General features: G+C 37.5%; 3 long non-coding RNA genes across 4 annotated transcripts in view; all 3 read right to left on the minus strand.

Annotated features, from left to right (window-relative positions):
- The window catches only part of LOC149155449 (uncharacterized), a 49,492-nt gene extending 45,471 nt beyond the window's left edge, over positions 1–4,021 (minus strand). Inside the window, exons 1-2 of the long non-coding RNA XR_016263592.1 lie at positions 3,916–4,021; positions 2,823–2,920 (exon numbers count right to left, since the gene is read on the minus strand). This is a non-coding gene — a long non-coding RNA (uncharacterized LOC149155449). The remainder of the gene's footprint in view (positions 1–2,822; positions 2,921–3,915) is intronic.
- Positions 4,022–4,101: 80 nt separating this feature from the next.
- Positions 4,102–4,876, minus strand: LOC149155450 (uncharacterized). Its single transcript, XR_016263124.1, has 3 exons — positions 4,751–4,876; positions 4,392–4,420; positions 4,102–4,155 (listed from the first exon to the last, which is right to left on the minus strand). It is a non-coding gene; the product is annotated as an uncharacterized LOC149155450 (long non-coding RNA).
- Positions 4,877–4,989: 113 nt separating this feature from the next.
- Positions 4,990–14,910, minus strand: part of LOC149155451 (uncharacterized) — a 36,303-nt gene continuing 26,382 nt past the window's right edge. For both annotated transcript variants that reach the window (XR_016263643.1, XR_016263644.1), the window contains one exon: positions 4,990–5,047. This is a non-coding gene — a long non-coding RNA (uncharacterized LOC149155451). The remainder of the gene's footprint in view (positions 5,048–14,910) is intronic.

Raw genomic sequence — 14,910 nt, forward strand, 5'->3', positions numbered from 1 at the left:
GCACATCTTGGCCGCAGTCCTGAAGACCAGCCACGTTGAAGGGAGAAGTCCCTTCAAATGTTTTATGAGGAGATCCTATACGTTGTCACAAGAAGTTCTAATCAGCAGTTTAGGAGGGCTCTACTATGCTGGCTAGAGGAACTGCTACAGCATGAGAAACCTCCATACCTTGATGAGAAGAAGCTCTAATAGCACACAGATCAGCTTTGTATTTCAATGGCCACATGTTGATGACAGCCTTGTGAGTATCCTAGGATCATAGTTTATCTTGCTGCTGGGCTAGGCCGTAGGCCATAGCCAGCAGCTAAGGCAGTGTGGCAGCATGACAGAAGTAGTGTCCCTCCTTATGCAGGAGGTGGACAACATTTTGGAAGATGCAGCACAATGGTTGGATACTACATGGTTGGATGCAACATGTTTAGATACAGCGATGGATGCAGCTACATATCTAGATGCAGCAGTTGGATGCAGCATGGTGTTAGAGACAGCAGTGTAGTGCAGCATAATGATTGAGTGCAGCCCGGTGATGGGAGCTTGTGATGAAGAGCAGCTTAGTGACAGTGGTGCAGCATGATGAACAGTGCAGCATGATGATGAAGAGCAGCATGTTGGGTACAGCATGATGAGGTACAGTTCAGCAGTGGAGCAGCAATGTGCAGCTCAGTGATGATGGACAAGGTATGATGGTGCAGCTCAGTGATGATGGACAAGGTATGATGGTGCAGCACTGTGATAGGTATAGCAAGGTGATGGAATCACTTGAGTCCATATCAGCTACCTCATGAGACATCTTAGAGAAGATCTCTGCTCTTATCTTGTCTAGTCAAAGAGTTGACTTCTGATGTATATGTACTCTCTCTCTTTCTCTCTGCTGAACTATTGAAGAACATATAAGAAGAATTGATCAAGGGTTTCCCCACATTGGGGTTTGTCCCTGGCTAGCGCCACATCTTGTGTCCTCTTGTCTTGGCTTGTCTTCTGCGATTTGTGTTTATGTTCTATCTGCAATTTACTATTATGCTGATGTGATTGCTAATCTGGAAAAGATATTGAGCTAACTGGGAAAATTGAAATAAATTGCTCTAAGCATAGAACATACCTAAAATTAACATAAGAACACACCAATCACTTTAAAATATCATTCATACTTTCTTCCTAAATATATATCATCTACTTTCTTGGCAACCATTACTTTTGTTCATTTGTGTAAGAAATTCTATTATCCATCGACTCTTGTTTTTTTTGCATGCTTAATAGGTAATTGAATAGTAGGAATCAAATAACTTTTGTTAGCCCTACTCGCTTTCTTTCATTCATTATTTGACTCCATATTGATATAAGGCATCGGTCAAATACTTGGTTACTTTAATCATTCAAAACAAACATTTTCTTTAGTTTTCTTGCAAAAAAAGCAGCAAGCTTAACTTGCTGATATTTTATATTTATTGCAGAAAGAGAAAGGAGTTATACCCCTTCCTCTCCCTGTGTGCATAGGAAAACTTCTAAATACAAAAACAGCAATTAATTAGTGAATCCTTACATAAACCAGAGTAGAACAGCTTGTTGTTCATCTTTAGACAGTGATTAACAATTTTCAGTGTTGTTTTGCATTGGTCTATGTGCCTAGTTTAGATTTATATTTTCCTGCATAGTTTACCATGTGTTTTTGCATCAGTCTGTGCCTAGTTTAGACTTGTATTTCCCTGCATAGTTTACCATGTGTTTTTATCATTTTTCAAGTGTTTTCTACCCTCTGCCCACACAATTTACTACCAAATATTTACACAGAACAGCAGCTTTACTTATCTATTTCAGGTACTACTAATCATTAATGATTTCAAGTTGGCCTTTTATATCATCTAAGGATACCCCCTAAAGCTACTATGCCCTAACTTTGAAGTGAAAAGAATCCAACAAGGTGACAGTGGCTTGTTTCCTGTAGTTATCTGGACTCCCCTACATTTTGCAGCCAGGAATTTCCTTATGATAACAGGATTGGTTTGTACATACGAATCCAAACAATAACAGTGGCCTGCAGAAAACATTACCATCATTGGTCTAAAGTAAAGTATCTAAAATGTACAAACTAGTTTCATTGCAAGTCACGTAATATAGAAAAATAAATGTCCTAGAAAAGTATGACTCTATGTTGCTATGTGTCAATTGTAACCCAATGATACAGCTGGAGTTGTTTTGAGTGTCCTGCTCATTATCTGTAACTATAAAAACACCAACACAATTTGGATCGTATTATCTGTCAGTCTAGACTGCAACCATACGTGATATCTGAAAGCAAGGCCCTAAAGAACTGCTAGAGCAAAACTGTCCTTCCAGCAGTCAAGGCTAGAACATCTTTGTGGCTGCATAGAATCTGTGAATACATCAGTAGCACCACCTACCTAATCTATGTGTCATACAATGGCTTCATTTACTCTAATGGGTTTTTACAACGGATGGATCAATAGCTTAAGTCCTCTAGCAATTTTGGAAGACTCAGAAAGGCAGACAAGTGCATGCTCAATTCAGGAATAAATTGAACAAAGAGAACAAATAATTGAACAAACAAAATAAATGATCACCAAAGGTCACTGTAAATATACAAAAAGGAAATTCATTGACCTAAGGCATGTCGACAAGTAATTTATCTAATTGGAATACATGAATTATAGCTAGTTGAAAAAAATAGAAATTTAAAATAACTTTGTTCATTGTGGCCTTAAAATATGCAGAAGGGGAGAGACAACTTGGAGCATTCTACCCTAGATTAAAAAATAAAAATAAAAATAAAAAGAGTTAATTTTGGATATAAAAGTGGGAATTACCTGATTGATGTAGCTTAACTTTGAGACACCATCAACCAGGCTTGCAACATCATCTCCAAATTCCTGTTCTATGTTTCTCAGGTTTTCTCCAGCATCATCTATGACATCATGAAGTATACCTGCCACTATAGTATTCAGTGTTCATAGCCTACAAACAATTCATGCTATGTTACAAAAGTACACCAATCATGAATAAAGTACAATTGTGCAAATATAAAGTTGATGGCTTACAAATAGTTCATGCTATGATGCAAAAGTGAACCAATTATAAATAGAGCATTTAAAGAACCTGTGTATATTCCAGAAATTTCCACGGCCAATGCTTTTAGATTATATAAATGTGTGTGTAGATACACATACACATACACACATATTGTGTGTATATGGGTTGACTGAAAATTCTGTTGCAAAAAGCTACATAGTTCTAGGCTACAAATGCATAGTTCAAAGATATAATTTTATGCTCATCATACTCTTTGGCCATTGGATGGGACTAGAGCAGCTAGAATTTTTCTGGTATGGAGACAGTGAGTCAAATACGGACAATGTCACATGTTTCGGGTTCGAGTTCAGGTTCGGCAATGATTAGGTTTGGTTTGAGTTCGAATGTTTTGATGAGGTTCGCCATTAGGTTCGTCTATATATATATATATATAAATTTAAAATGAATTATAGGATAAAATAGTAAGAAAACAACATCAGTAAACATCAAAAATGTGGTTGAATTTAGGCTTCTGTGATCCATATCAATATTTTTTAGAGTTTTCGGCAGAAATCACATCATAATTCATTTGTCGACACGTTTCGAACCAACCAGTGTGGTTCATCGTCAGGATAGTGCGGTTGGTTCAAAACACATCGACAAATGAATTATGATGTGATTTCCACCGAAAACTCCTCTCAAAATATCAAAAATGTTATCATGGACATGGAAACTGCAGGGATAAATTACAAGCTTGAGTTGTGACATGAAGTTATGAGTTTTGATCTATGGACTTGGTCAATGGCTATGAGGTTCAATGAGGTTCATCGAACCTCAAAACAAATTTAAGGTTCGCCAAAATTCGAACCTCAAGGTTAAAGTTCGACGAACCTTGTGACATAGAATACGGATCCCCTGTTTTCCTCATCTGACCAGCATGTGCTTTTCTTGCAAATGTAATTGCTTTTTGCACCTGCAAAAACAACAATGAGAAGTAGTGAAGACTTCAGCCATAGAGGTGAAAAGTAAGATGGGTTATTTAAACTTTAAATAAGGGTGTTATCTCAATGTATAATGCCTCATTGAAAATTCCATAGTCTGCGATGTCAACTCCACCCAATTCAACAGAATCTGCCAATGGAAATGTGATAAGTAGTTTTCCCCCAATTTAAAAGGGATTAATAAGGAGAACTAGGAAATAAGCTATTCTGTCAATTTTTGGCAGCCTTCAAATAAATTTGTTCAAAATACCCAAAAAAAACTCTTTCATCACAATATTTAATACTAGAATGTTACACTTAGTATGGGATCCCACTGCAATAAATATACACTTTGCCTTACATCTTTCAGAGGTTATTGAAGTATACCTGCCACTATAGTATTCAGTGTTCACAACCTACAAACAATTCATGCTATGTTACAAAAGTACACCAATCATGAATAAAGTACAATTGTGCAAATATAAAGTTGATGGCTTACAAACAGTTCAGTTCATGCTATGATGTGAAAGTGAAGCAATTATAAATAGAGCATTTAAAGAACCTATGTATATTCCAGAAATTTCCACAGCCAATGCTTTTAGATTATATAAATGTGTGTGTAGATACACATACACATACACACATATTGTGTGTATATGGGTTGACTGAAAATTCTGTTGCAAAAAGCTACATAGTTCTAGGCTACATATGCATAGTTCAAAGATATAATTTTATGCTCATCATACCCTTTGGCCATTGGATGGGACTAGAGCAGCTAGAATTTTGCTGGTATGGAGACAGTGAGTCAAATACGGATCCCCTGTTTTCCTCATCTGACCAGCATGTGCTTTTCTTGCAAATGTAATTGCTTTTTGCACCTGCAAAAACAACAATGAGAAGTAGTGAAGACTTCAGCCATAGAGGTGAAAAGTAAGATGGGTTATTTAAAATTTAAATAAGGGTGTTATCTCAATGTATGATTACCTTAGCCTCATGGAAAATTCCATAGTCTGCGATGTCAACTCCACCCAATTCAACAGAATCTGCCAATGGAAATGTGATAAGTAGTTTTCCCCCAATTTAAAATGGATTAATAAGGAGAACTAGCAAAAAAGCTATTCTGTCAATTTTTGGCAGCCTTCAAACTGTAAATTTGTTCAAAATACCAAAAAACAACTCATTCATCACAATATTTAATACTAGAATGTTACACTTAGTATGTGATCCCACTGCAATAAATATACACTTTGCCTTACATCTTTCAGAGGCTATTGCAGACCTTGCAAGGACCCTCCAAATTTACGAAAATAATTGCCTCCTACTTTCAGCATATCTCAGCCCTTGGGGGTGATGAGTACCCTATAGGTGCTATACTCATGTTACAGTAACTTCTTCAGATAACATTCTAAAGCTCAATTGCAAGACCCATTGTGTAATTAGGAGAGGGCCATTGTCACATCTCCAACCTTCATCTCACTTTTAGTTGGCTTTCCTCTAGCTCAAGGGGGGTTCTCCTATTAGATCTTAGGGATTGAATGGCCCAGTCAAACCAAGTCAAGAGACCCCTAAGGATTCTACTTCTATTACCAGCAATCAAAGGATCGAACAATTAGGGTCTAAGGTGGAAGATAGGATTTCTAGGGTTCTTAAGGTAATTTCCATATTTGAGTTCAAAGGGTAGATCCACAAACATGCACAATCAAGGAATCACAAGATGATTTCAGAGAGTAAGCCCCAATAAAACATAATAAAGGATTTATGAAAGAAACGGGTGATGTAGAATAGAAGATCGGTGCCTAGCTTGCCGATATATTTTTTGGGGGCATATGGGGTCAAGGATCAACACACTTGAAGAGAAATGGAATGAATTAGGTTCAAAGACTAAGGGAGACCCACTTGTGTCCCTTAGAGGTTTGACCTACACGTCCTACAATCTACAAAGATGGATAAGGGAGTGAGCTTACAATTAGCTAATTTTCAAAAGAGCTCAATGAAGGACTTGTTCAAGAGGGACAATGAGATAAAAAAAAAATACCAACAAGTTGCAACACTTTGGTGACTATTTAATAACCATCAACATAAACACAACCAAGATGAAGAAAGAACACTTACTTAGATCACCATGCATCCATTCAAAGCTTTACAAATATTTGTCCATGAAAAGAAGACCATCCACATCAACAAATATCCTCTACTTATTCCTCCATAGCCAAATTTAAGAAACAAGATAAATTTCAGAAATTTCAGATTTGCTAAGGGATTTCTAAAATGAGAGGAAGAATCATCATGGTCCTTCTTTAACCACAGTGAAGAAATCCGCCCATGATATTGTCCCAAAATAGCTACATTATCCTTCATTGCTAGATGACTGCAACCAACGCATTAAATCACCCAATCCAGGCATCTATATTCATAAGACCATCCTTCATAAGATCTTGGCATAACACATCAAAGTGCCCAATGACCCAATCAAGATCAGAGTCCTCTTTGTTTCCTCCTTCAATACATTCTCCAAGAGGCACCACTGTCCTTCATGATTATAGGGGTTGTTGCAAGGGCTTGCTTCAAGATGCCACGTATTATCTTTCAACAAAAAAGGATATCATAGATCTATCCAACTTCTGATAGGACCTACTGATGTAGACTGCTTCAAATCTGATTATGTCAGGGTTTCTGATTCAATCCTGGCCCTTACTGTTCCTAACATCTTCTGCCACACTCTGGAATCTAGATAATGCATACCATGGATCAAGTGTTGCAGAGAGATTTAGTGTTGTTACAAAAGGATATGCCAATGAAAAACTGTGAACACTTGTTGTAGACTAGGATCAGTGACACGGTGTTCATCACACAGTGCAATACAATTTTGACTTTATTTCACACAGTGCTAATGGAGTTATCTGTATGTGAAGTACTTTCTGTCATAGAGGAGATCTGATCATAAAACAATCTTCAAATGTCTGTAGATTTATACACATTTAGGACTGCTGCTTTCAATGATCCTACTACAGGTCTTCAAGGTAAGTTACTGTATGAGACAGATTCTTCTGAAAACTGAAAGAGGATCAACAGCTTTTGTCTTTTGTACTCAACAAGCAACATCCTCATCCAAGCAAACCTTCTCTGCCATTACACAGTTCAAGCCAGTATGATTTCTTAAGTAACAACATCATCATATATACATCTCTTTGTTATAGTAGCAACAGCATACACTTGGCCAAATATGTGTAATAGCTATAACAGAGGCTTCAGCCTTACCAACACACTTATCATCTTAGCACACCAAACCATACCTTGTGCTCACACAATACTCTTTACTGACAAAACATTGATCAGAAGTAATATCAACCCCTGTAGCAGCATCCACTTTAATCGCATCAAGACCTGGCAAATATCAATAAGTCATACCTTGAGTAGTGTGTTGTTTATTTGTCAATAGGAGTGTTGTTTTCCTCAATAGCTTGTTTCCCAACAATAAAATTGTCCTACCTTCAGATGTGTCAAATGTGAATGCCTTAGAACATACAAGTTCCTAAGTCAACCCCCTAGACCTTGATATGTAGTTACGTCACTCCAAAATTATTCCACAAAATTTGTCAAGAAAGGAGCTTGGATAGTCATCAATACAAGTTCTGAAGGAGCCAGGAGACCTTAATAACTCAGCTGAACTTGTGCCACTCTGTAGGGCTTCAAGAAAATGCTAATCTGAGCCTCAAACAAGCCGAGAATGACCTCGGGAGTACTCCTTGGATTAGGGTACCTAAGACCAGGTTTTTTGCTCAAACCCCATTGTCATTCTCTTTAGCAACAATGTAATAAGTCACATCAACGATAAATTAACACACTTGTAACCTGACAAGTTTAGGCTCAATTAGTAGCACAATATCCACATTCTGTCAACAATGTTCTTTACAATACCTAGCTATGAAGACAGTCGAAAATTGTTTCATAAATGCTTCAGGACTAGCCTCAGAGAGAAGGGCCGAAATCTGAACCTGCTGAGCCGCAGAGATTAACCACAAAAAATACAAGAAACCACCTCAGAAGGCTTGAGCTGTCCCACTGATGTGCCATCAAAAATTTTCAAAATTGTCTCAGAATTTCAATAGACTTTTACAAAGAAACTTGGCTCAGCTTGTCATAAAAACTTAGTGAAGAAGTCTGAATTTTTTTTTGTGGCACAGAAAGGAGGTCAAATGTGGTATTCAATACTCGGCCACAAAGATCTTTGAGCATCTACAACAGACGAATAATTCATCGAAGAAATCCTTCATGAACTTGCTTCTGTTCTAGGGCTTAAATAGTCTCAGACGAAGGCTGATCTTGTGTCTCAAATAGACCCTAACCAGGACTAAAATTACAGCCCATATGATATAATTCACACCTCAGAAATTCTCTATATGCTATTGATCAAGACTATGTTTCTTCAGCAAATAGGCCCACAAAATGGCAAAGGAGAGACCGTAGAGATCATGGAGACTTGTCAACAAACTTCTCTTAATATTAATTATTAGGTCTTGATATTAATTATCAATTATTAATATTAATTATTTATTATTAATTAATTGTTAATATTGATTCTTAATATTATTAATTAATATTAATTAATTTTAATATATTAATGATTATTAATATTAATATATCTTAAATAATTTTAATATTAATACAAAATACTAATATTACTATTCATTAAATACTAATATATATTAGAAATAAATATTTCACATACTAAATTAAAATTAATAATATTATACTAACATATATTAAATATTAAATGCTTATATGAATTATTAGTATAATAATTACTAAATATTTATAATAATGATTACTACCTTAAGTATTAATATTAATTATTAAGATTATTATTAAGGTTTAGTGATATTAAGATTAAGGATTATAATAATAATAATTTCAATTAATAAATTAACTCATCAGTAAAAAATTAAAAATTAAATTATTCAAAAATCTACAATTAATATTATTAAAACAAGCTGACATTCATCTCATTCTTAAATCTACTCTCCTCATAACTATTTAAATTCCTCAATTAAGCTCTTCTAATATCATCATTCAAGAAGTCCTGATGATGGATCCCGGTTGGGATTTGAAACGTTGACGGAAAATGGTTTTTACTGTGGATTTTCCGGTAACTAAGTCAAAAGATTGCTTTCTCATTTACTCCTGCTTGGGCTTGTCCTCATGTAGCTCATGGAGACTTGTCAACAAACTTCTCTTAGTGATTGCTTTCTCATTTACTCTTGCTTGGGCTTGTCCTCATGTAGCTCTGATACCATGTTAATTTTGAGTTAACATGTTCTTTGCTTAGGTCAGTTACTCCATTAATCCATTATCCCACTATTAATTCCATTAATTCATTAGCAATCACATTAACCATCATATGACAGTAATTGATGAAAGAACATCAAACATAAATGTAGAAGACAAGCCAAGTCAAGAGGACAGCAGATTTGGCGGATGCCAGGGAAAAACCCCAAGATGGGGAAATCCCTTTGATCAATTCTTCTTATTATTATATCAAATATTCAGCAGAGAGAGAGAGTACAAAAGTCAAAATTGACTAGCCAAATCAAGGTTAAAACAGCCTTGTAAAATCTGCAGTCAACAGCAATCAAATTCTACCCTGACTAGAAAGTCAACGATGGTCAACGCAACAGCAAATAGTCCTCTATGGAGCTCAGTCATAGGCAGTCAAACTCAGCCTTCTGAAGTGGTCAAAGTCAGCCCAAAACAGTCATGAAAACAGTGATCAAACGTGGTCAAACTCTGTGGTCAACTCTACGGTCAGGTTTGTGGTCAACCCTGTGATTGGTCTGCAGTCAAAGTCAACAAAATGCTTCGGTTCCTGAGCCAAGAGATGCGGCCTGCCAAAAACGAAATTCTGGTACCAAAACCACAGTCAACGGAGGTCAAACCACCCCTGGTCAATGCTGGTCAAACCTGTAACAGAATCTGAAATTTCGGCCATGTAATTCATCCTACAATTCGTCCTTCTACTGCCACACGTGTGAGGAAAAGAGATGCCCAATAAGCTGTACGAACCAATCAGATGAGGATAAAGAAGGATGTGTGAGTGAGTGAGGTGCCAAATGAGGTTGGAGGTCTCTCTTATTTATACAAATCGTTGAGGGTGAAGTGACATGTCTCTTGGTCTTCATGAGCCTAGATGAAGATGTGGTCGACCTTGACAATTTGCACATGTTGGCATAAATTCAAAAATACATTTCTACTTGTCCAAATTTGATAATCTTTAGGTCGATTTTGGCGCGAAAAGAGGAATTCAACGCAATAATCTTCTCCATCAAATGAGTTGTCCAATAGTGGAATTTGGCCCTAGTTGCCAATTTTAACACCTTAACATTCAAGTTTGGTTCACTTAGATGCACTATTGATCTTAGTCTTTGATGAATGGTTGTTTTCACTAAAATCCATGTTTTTGTCAAGTGGGCCACTGCAGCCTAGGCCTTGGGCACCCATTCCACAAGTACCCAAGCCCTCCACAGAAGTATATGGCTTAAGCAAGTATATGGCTTGAGCCTCCTAACAGCACTAGCATATGACACATGTCCTAGACTACCTCCAAGACCCAGGACGTTGGTCTACATTGACCTGGATTTGAGGATTCTTCGTGATGACACCAATAGACCCAGTATGTCCCCAAGCTGGCCTTGACACAACCTGATGGGCGGGAGTTGATTCAGAGCCTGCATGAGGATGGTCTACCATTAAGAGACTAGGCAGGGCTTGTTGCACCAGAGGAAGCCCTAACGCCAAAGAAAAGGAAGCCTTATTTGACAGTTGGAAACCCGTGGAGACCACTTGATGGTGCCCTAGCTTCCCTTGGGACCCCATAGGAAATATTGAGGTGGATTAGAGGGCCATCCCTCAAATTTCAGATCACCCAAGAATCTACATCTAGTTTGACACCTCATCATACTTTGGCATGGCATTTTGACCATTAATTATGGATGACATCAACATTTAGAGAGGCTACAGCTCACACGTGTGGAGTATTGTCTATTTTTTCACTAGCTAATGGGTTGGATTGTAAGCCAATGTCATTTAATAATCAAACTTGCTTTTAGGGGTTTGTTTAGGGGATTTGTAGGCTAAAATTAGGAGACCTAATCCTCATATAAATGGATGATAAGCTCAGATTTTCATCATCACTTGTGGATCAATTGGGCCTCTTTAAAAGATTTCAACCTAGCTAAAATTCACCTTGTATCTTGTGGAGAGGTGATCTATTATGGATTTTTGCTTATGGAGCTATTGTTTGGAGTCAGAGATGTCATTTCGGAGCAATAATGGATTGGTTCATGCATTCTATCTTGTAAGTGTTCCTTGTATTTGATATATCTTTATAGTTTGTGGTTATTGCACAGAATGGTTAATTGTCTAGGGTTTCTATGTGCTAGTTATTGTTGATAAAAAAATTATGGAATCTTAACAATGGTATTGTATGCTCCCATTATAGAATTTGTGTGACAATCCCATGAGTGAATCTTTCAACTAGCTCTCCTCATTGAATTTGCTCCTCACAAAAATGATACCTAGGGTTTCATGTTCCCTTACTCCTTGCTAGGGTTTAGTATTTTTTCCCAAAGTAGGTATCCCATAAACTCCATCACCCAAGGTCAAGGCACTGGCCTTCCACATAGATGATCAAAAACTTCAAAAATCTCTTCTTTTTCTTCTCATCCTAAAACTCCAACCTTGAAAAAAAATTCGGGCCCCAACAATTTTGGCCCTAAAATTTCAGCCCCTAAAATTTCGGTATTAAATTTTTTGCCCTAAATTTTTGGCACCTAAATTTTTGGCTCTGAAATTTTTCAGCCCTAAAATTTTGGCCCCTAAAATTTCAGCCCTTCAAGGTAAGCCATTAGGATTAGGATATGAAGCAGAATTCAACTAAGGCTTGAGCCTTGGAGGTTGAACTGATTTGAAGTTGTTTCTCCTTGTTGAGCTTTAGAACATCAAAATTTAGCAATGTACATAGTTGAAATTGTTTCCCTAGGGTTGGCGTCATCAACCCTAAGCAATTACAAGTCTATTGTGCCTTTCTAAGCCATTGTCATTACTTATCCCTTAAACCCTAGGCCATAAGTACTTTTTGATAGGTCCCTTGGAGAGCACATCATTTTTGTTTCACTGCATTGGGCCTTGTTCTTAGTTGGAGTGCTCTCCTTGAGCCTTCTGTAGGCTACTCCTAAGTTACGTTATTCTTTGTCTAGTAAGATTGAGCCTTGTCCTTAGTCTGAGTATCTTGGATAAGCCTATTCAACCTCATTTATAGGTTCCTTTGAGGGTACGCTTCTCCTTTTTAGATAAAATCGAGCCTTGTTCTTAGTCTGTGTACCCCGTCTGAGCCTATTCAATTGTCACCTTTGAACCCTATACCAAGAATATCCTCTAGGTGACCTAAACAGGGAAGCCTCCCTTGTGGTGAAAATCCACTAAAGAGAAGGACGTGGTATGTTGTCGTGAGACTGTGGACCTCCACCTCATTGTTGTCCCTTTGTTTAATTCTTGTCTTGTGAGCTCCCCTAACAAGACTTGATAGATTTTGAGGTAACAAATTCAACAATGTATATTATGAACATATGTCCATGTATATTATGAATATATGTCCTCACTGATCCCGAAGGACAAAACACCGTAGGAAGAATTTACTAGTGAGAAACCTAAGGCATATCGTATTTTCATGTCTTTCATAACCTAGTTTATGTTCATGTTGTTGATTAGAAAAGAACTAAGTTGGGACCCTCAAGTATAACGGGCAATATCTTTAGATATAGTGAAGATGTTAAAGGCATACCGAATCTACGTTCCAATGCAACAGGTGACAATGGTGAGCAGCGATGTGTGGTCCGCAAGATCACAAGTATGTCCTGTCGTGATTGAAGGAAGTAAAAAGTTGTTTTTCCTTAATTTGATCCAAGAACAAAAGAAGATTACAGATCCAAATTTGATCAAAGAGGTTCAAGGGAAGAACGCTACCTTTGTACCCTCTACTTCAGCTTGCTAGAAGTTGAGGTGGCTCACTCAAAGATTACATAATGGTTACAAGCATGGACGAGCACCTGAAACTTCAATTAGGGCAAGCACTCCTCCTAAGTGATTTACTAACCATGTTGCACTGATTTCTTCCATTGGAAATCCTTCTAGTTTTGCCAAAGAGGAGTGGAGTGATGCCATGCTGGAGGAAAGGGATGTTTGTGAGAGAGCCCCAGAACATTTGGAGGAATTAGTTATTGATTCCAAGACTACAACAAACTTGGATTTGCAACTTGCAAGTAGAGTCGAGGTACCGGATCTACACTTCGACCCAACGGAAGACAACAATGGGTCGTGATGTGAGGATGTGTGGTACTCACGATCATAGGTATCTCCTTCAATGACTGGAGGAAATGCAAAGGTTGTTGTACTAGAATCCAATCCAAAAGTACAAGAATGTCTCATATGTAGATTTGGTGGAAGAGCTCCAAGGGAATGATCTCGCCTCCCTGCCTTCGATGTTGGCTAACAAGAAGGCGAGATGGCTTACACAGTGATTACAAGACAGATAGGAGCATATATGGGTTCCTAAAACTTCAATCAAGGGAAATATTTCTCATAACATATTTTCTAGTCATGTTGCATTGACTTCTTCCCGGGGTGATCCCTTTGGTTTTGCAAAATAGGGGTGGAGTGATGCCATGATGGTGGAGGAGAGTGATGTTTGGGAGATATCTCCCAAAACCTTTGCAGGGACCAACTATTGATTCCAAGACTACCACAGACTTGGATTTGCAGGTCACAAGTGACCCAATAAATCCTGACTACAACAAACTTGGATTTGCAAATCACAGGTGATTCAATAAATCCCTTTCCTGACAAAGAGGAGGTGTTAGCCATTGATTGCTTCAAAAGTGTTTTCACCTATGTAGGGGAGCACTTGATGTGATGTGGAGGTATTATGCTCCTCTACCCCTCTGTTTTTAGGCATTGCACTATGATATTATATTTTTGCTATAATTGAAGTAATTTTCAAATCTGTGTATTGAGATGGATCTTGACTTAAGAACCTCTGCAATGATGCATGCATGGAGTCTTTGAGGCATTTACACTCTTTAGTTTGCCTAGAAGTATTGTTGGGCAAATTTGAAGTTTCTTGCAAGGTTGTTGAAGAAATTAGTCTCGACACCAAGGTAAAAAAATGTACCAAGTAGATACCTAGCGGCTAGCTTCATAGAAGTGAGGTGGAGATTTCACATTGGGAAAATTCAAGAAATTTCTACATATTTGAAACCAAACATAACTTCAACAAGTCTATAGGGCTTGAACATCAAAACCATTAACTAAAAGATAAAACTCAAGGATTGTGACACAAGGCATAATCATTGTGCATGGAAGGAATATTTTGTTGGGTCGCCTAGTCATATTATTTTGCAGCGACAAGTCACTAATCAGGCATCCTCTTTTGTATGGATTGTCTAAGGTCTCTTTATCACTCGACTTTACACCTGAGATATATTAAATAAAATCAAGGAACAAGGAAAAAAGCATGGCTCCCATGGTAGCTCAACCAAATCTGCAGTCATGAAACATTCTTTAAGAACATGGTGTAGAGACTGTTGTACTTCAAGATCAAGAAGGATGGAGAATCCAAGGGGTGTGCACTTGGCAAGCATGCCAAGGTTCGTTTCTAAGGAGTAAGCAAAGATCGAGGGGGATTCTTTAGCCAATCCGTTCAGATGAATGTAGATCTATGCCTTCCTCTCCTTCGAAAGATAATTTATGTTATGTTACTTCCTTTAATGATTCCTAGCAAAAAAACCCGCATTTATTATATGAACATACAAGATGAAATGCTTTGCAACTTTAGAAAAATCAAGGCCTTAGTTAG

The sequence above is a fragment of the Pinus tabuliformis genome, chromosome 9 (assembly GCF_031772625.1).
Source record: "Pinus tabuliformis cultivar Carrire ecotype Pingquan chromosome 9, CPIR1, whole genome shotgun sequence".
Taxonomy (NCBI): Eukaryota; Viridiplantae; Streptophyta; class Pinopsida; order Pinales; family Pinaceae; genus Pinus; species Pinus tabuliformis.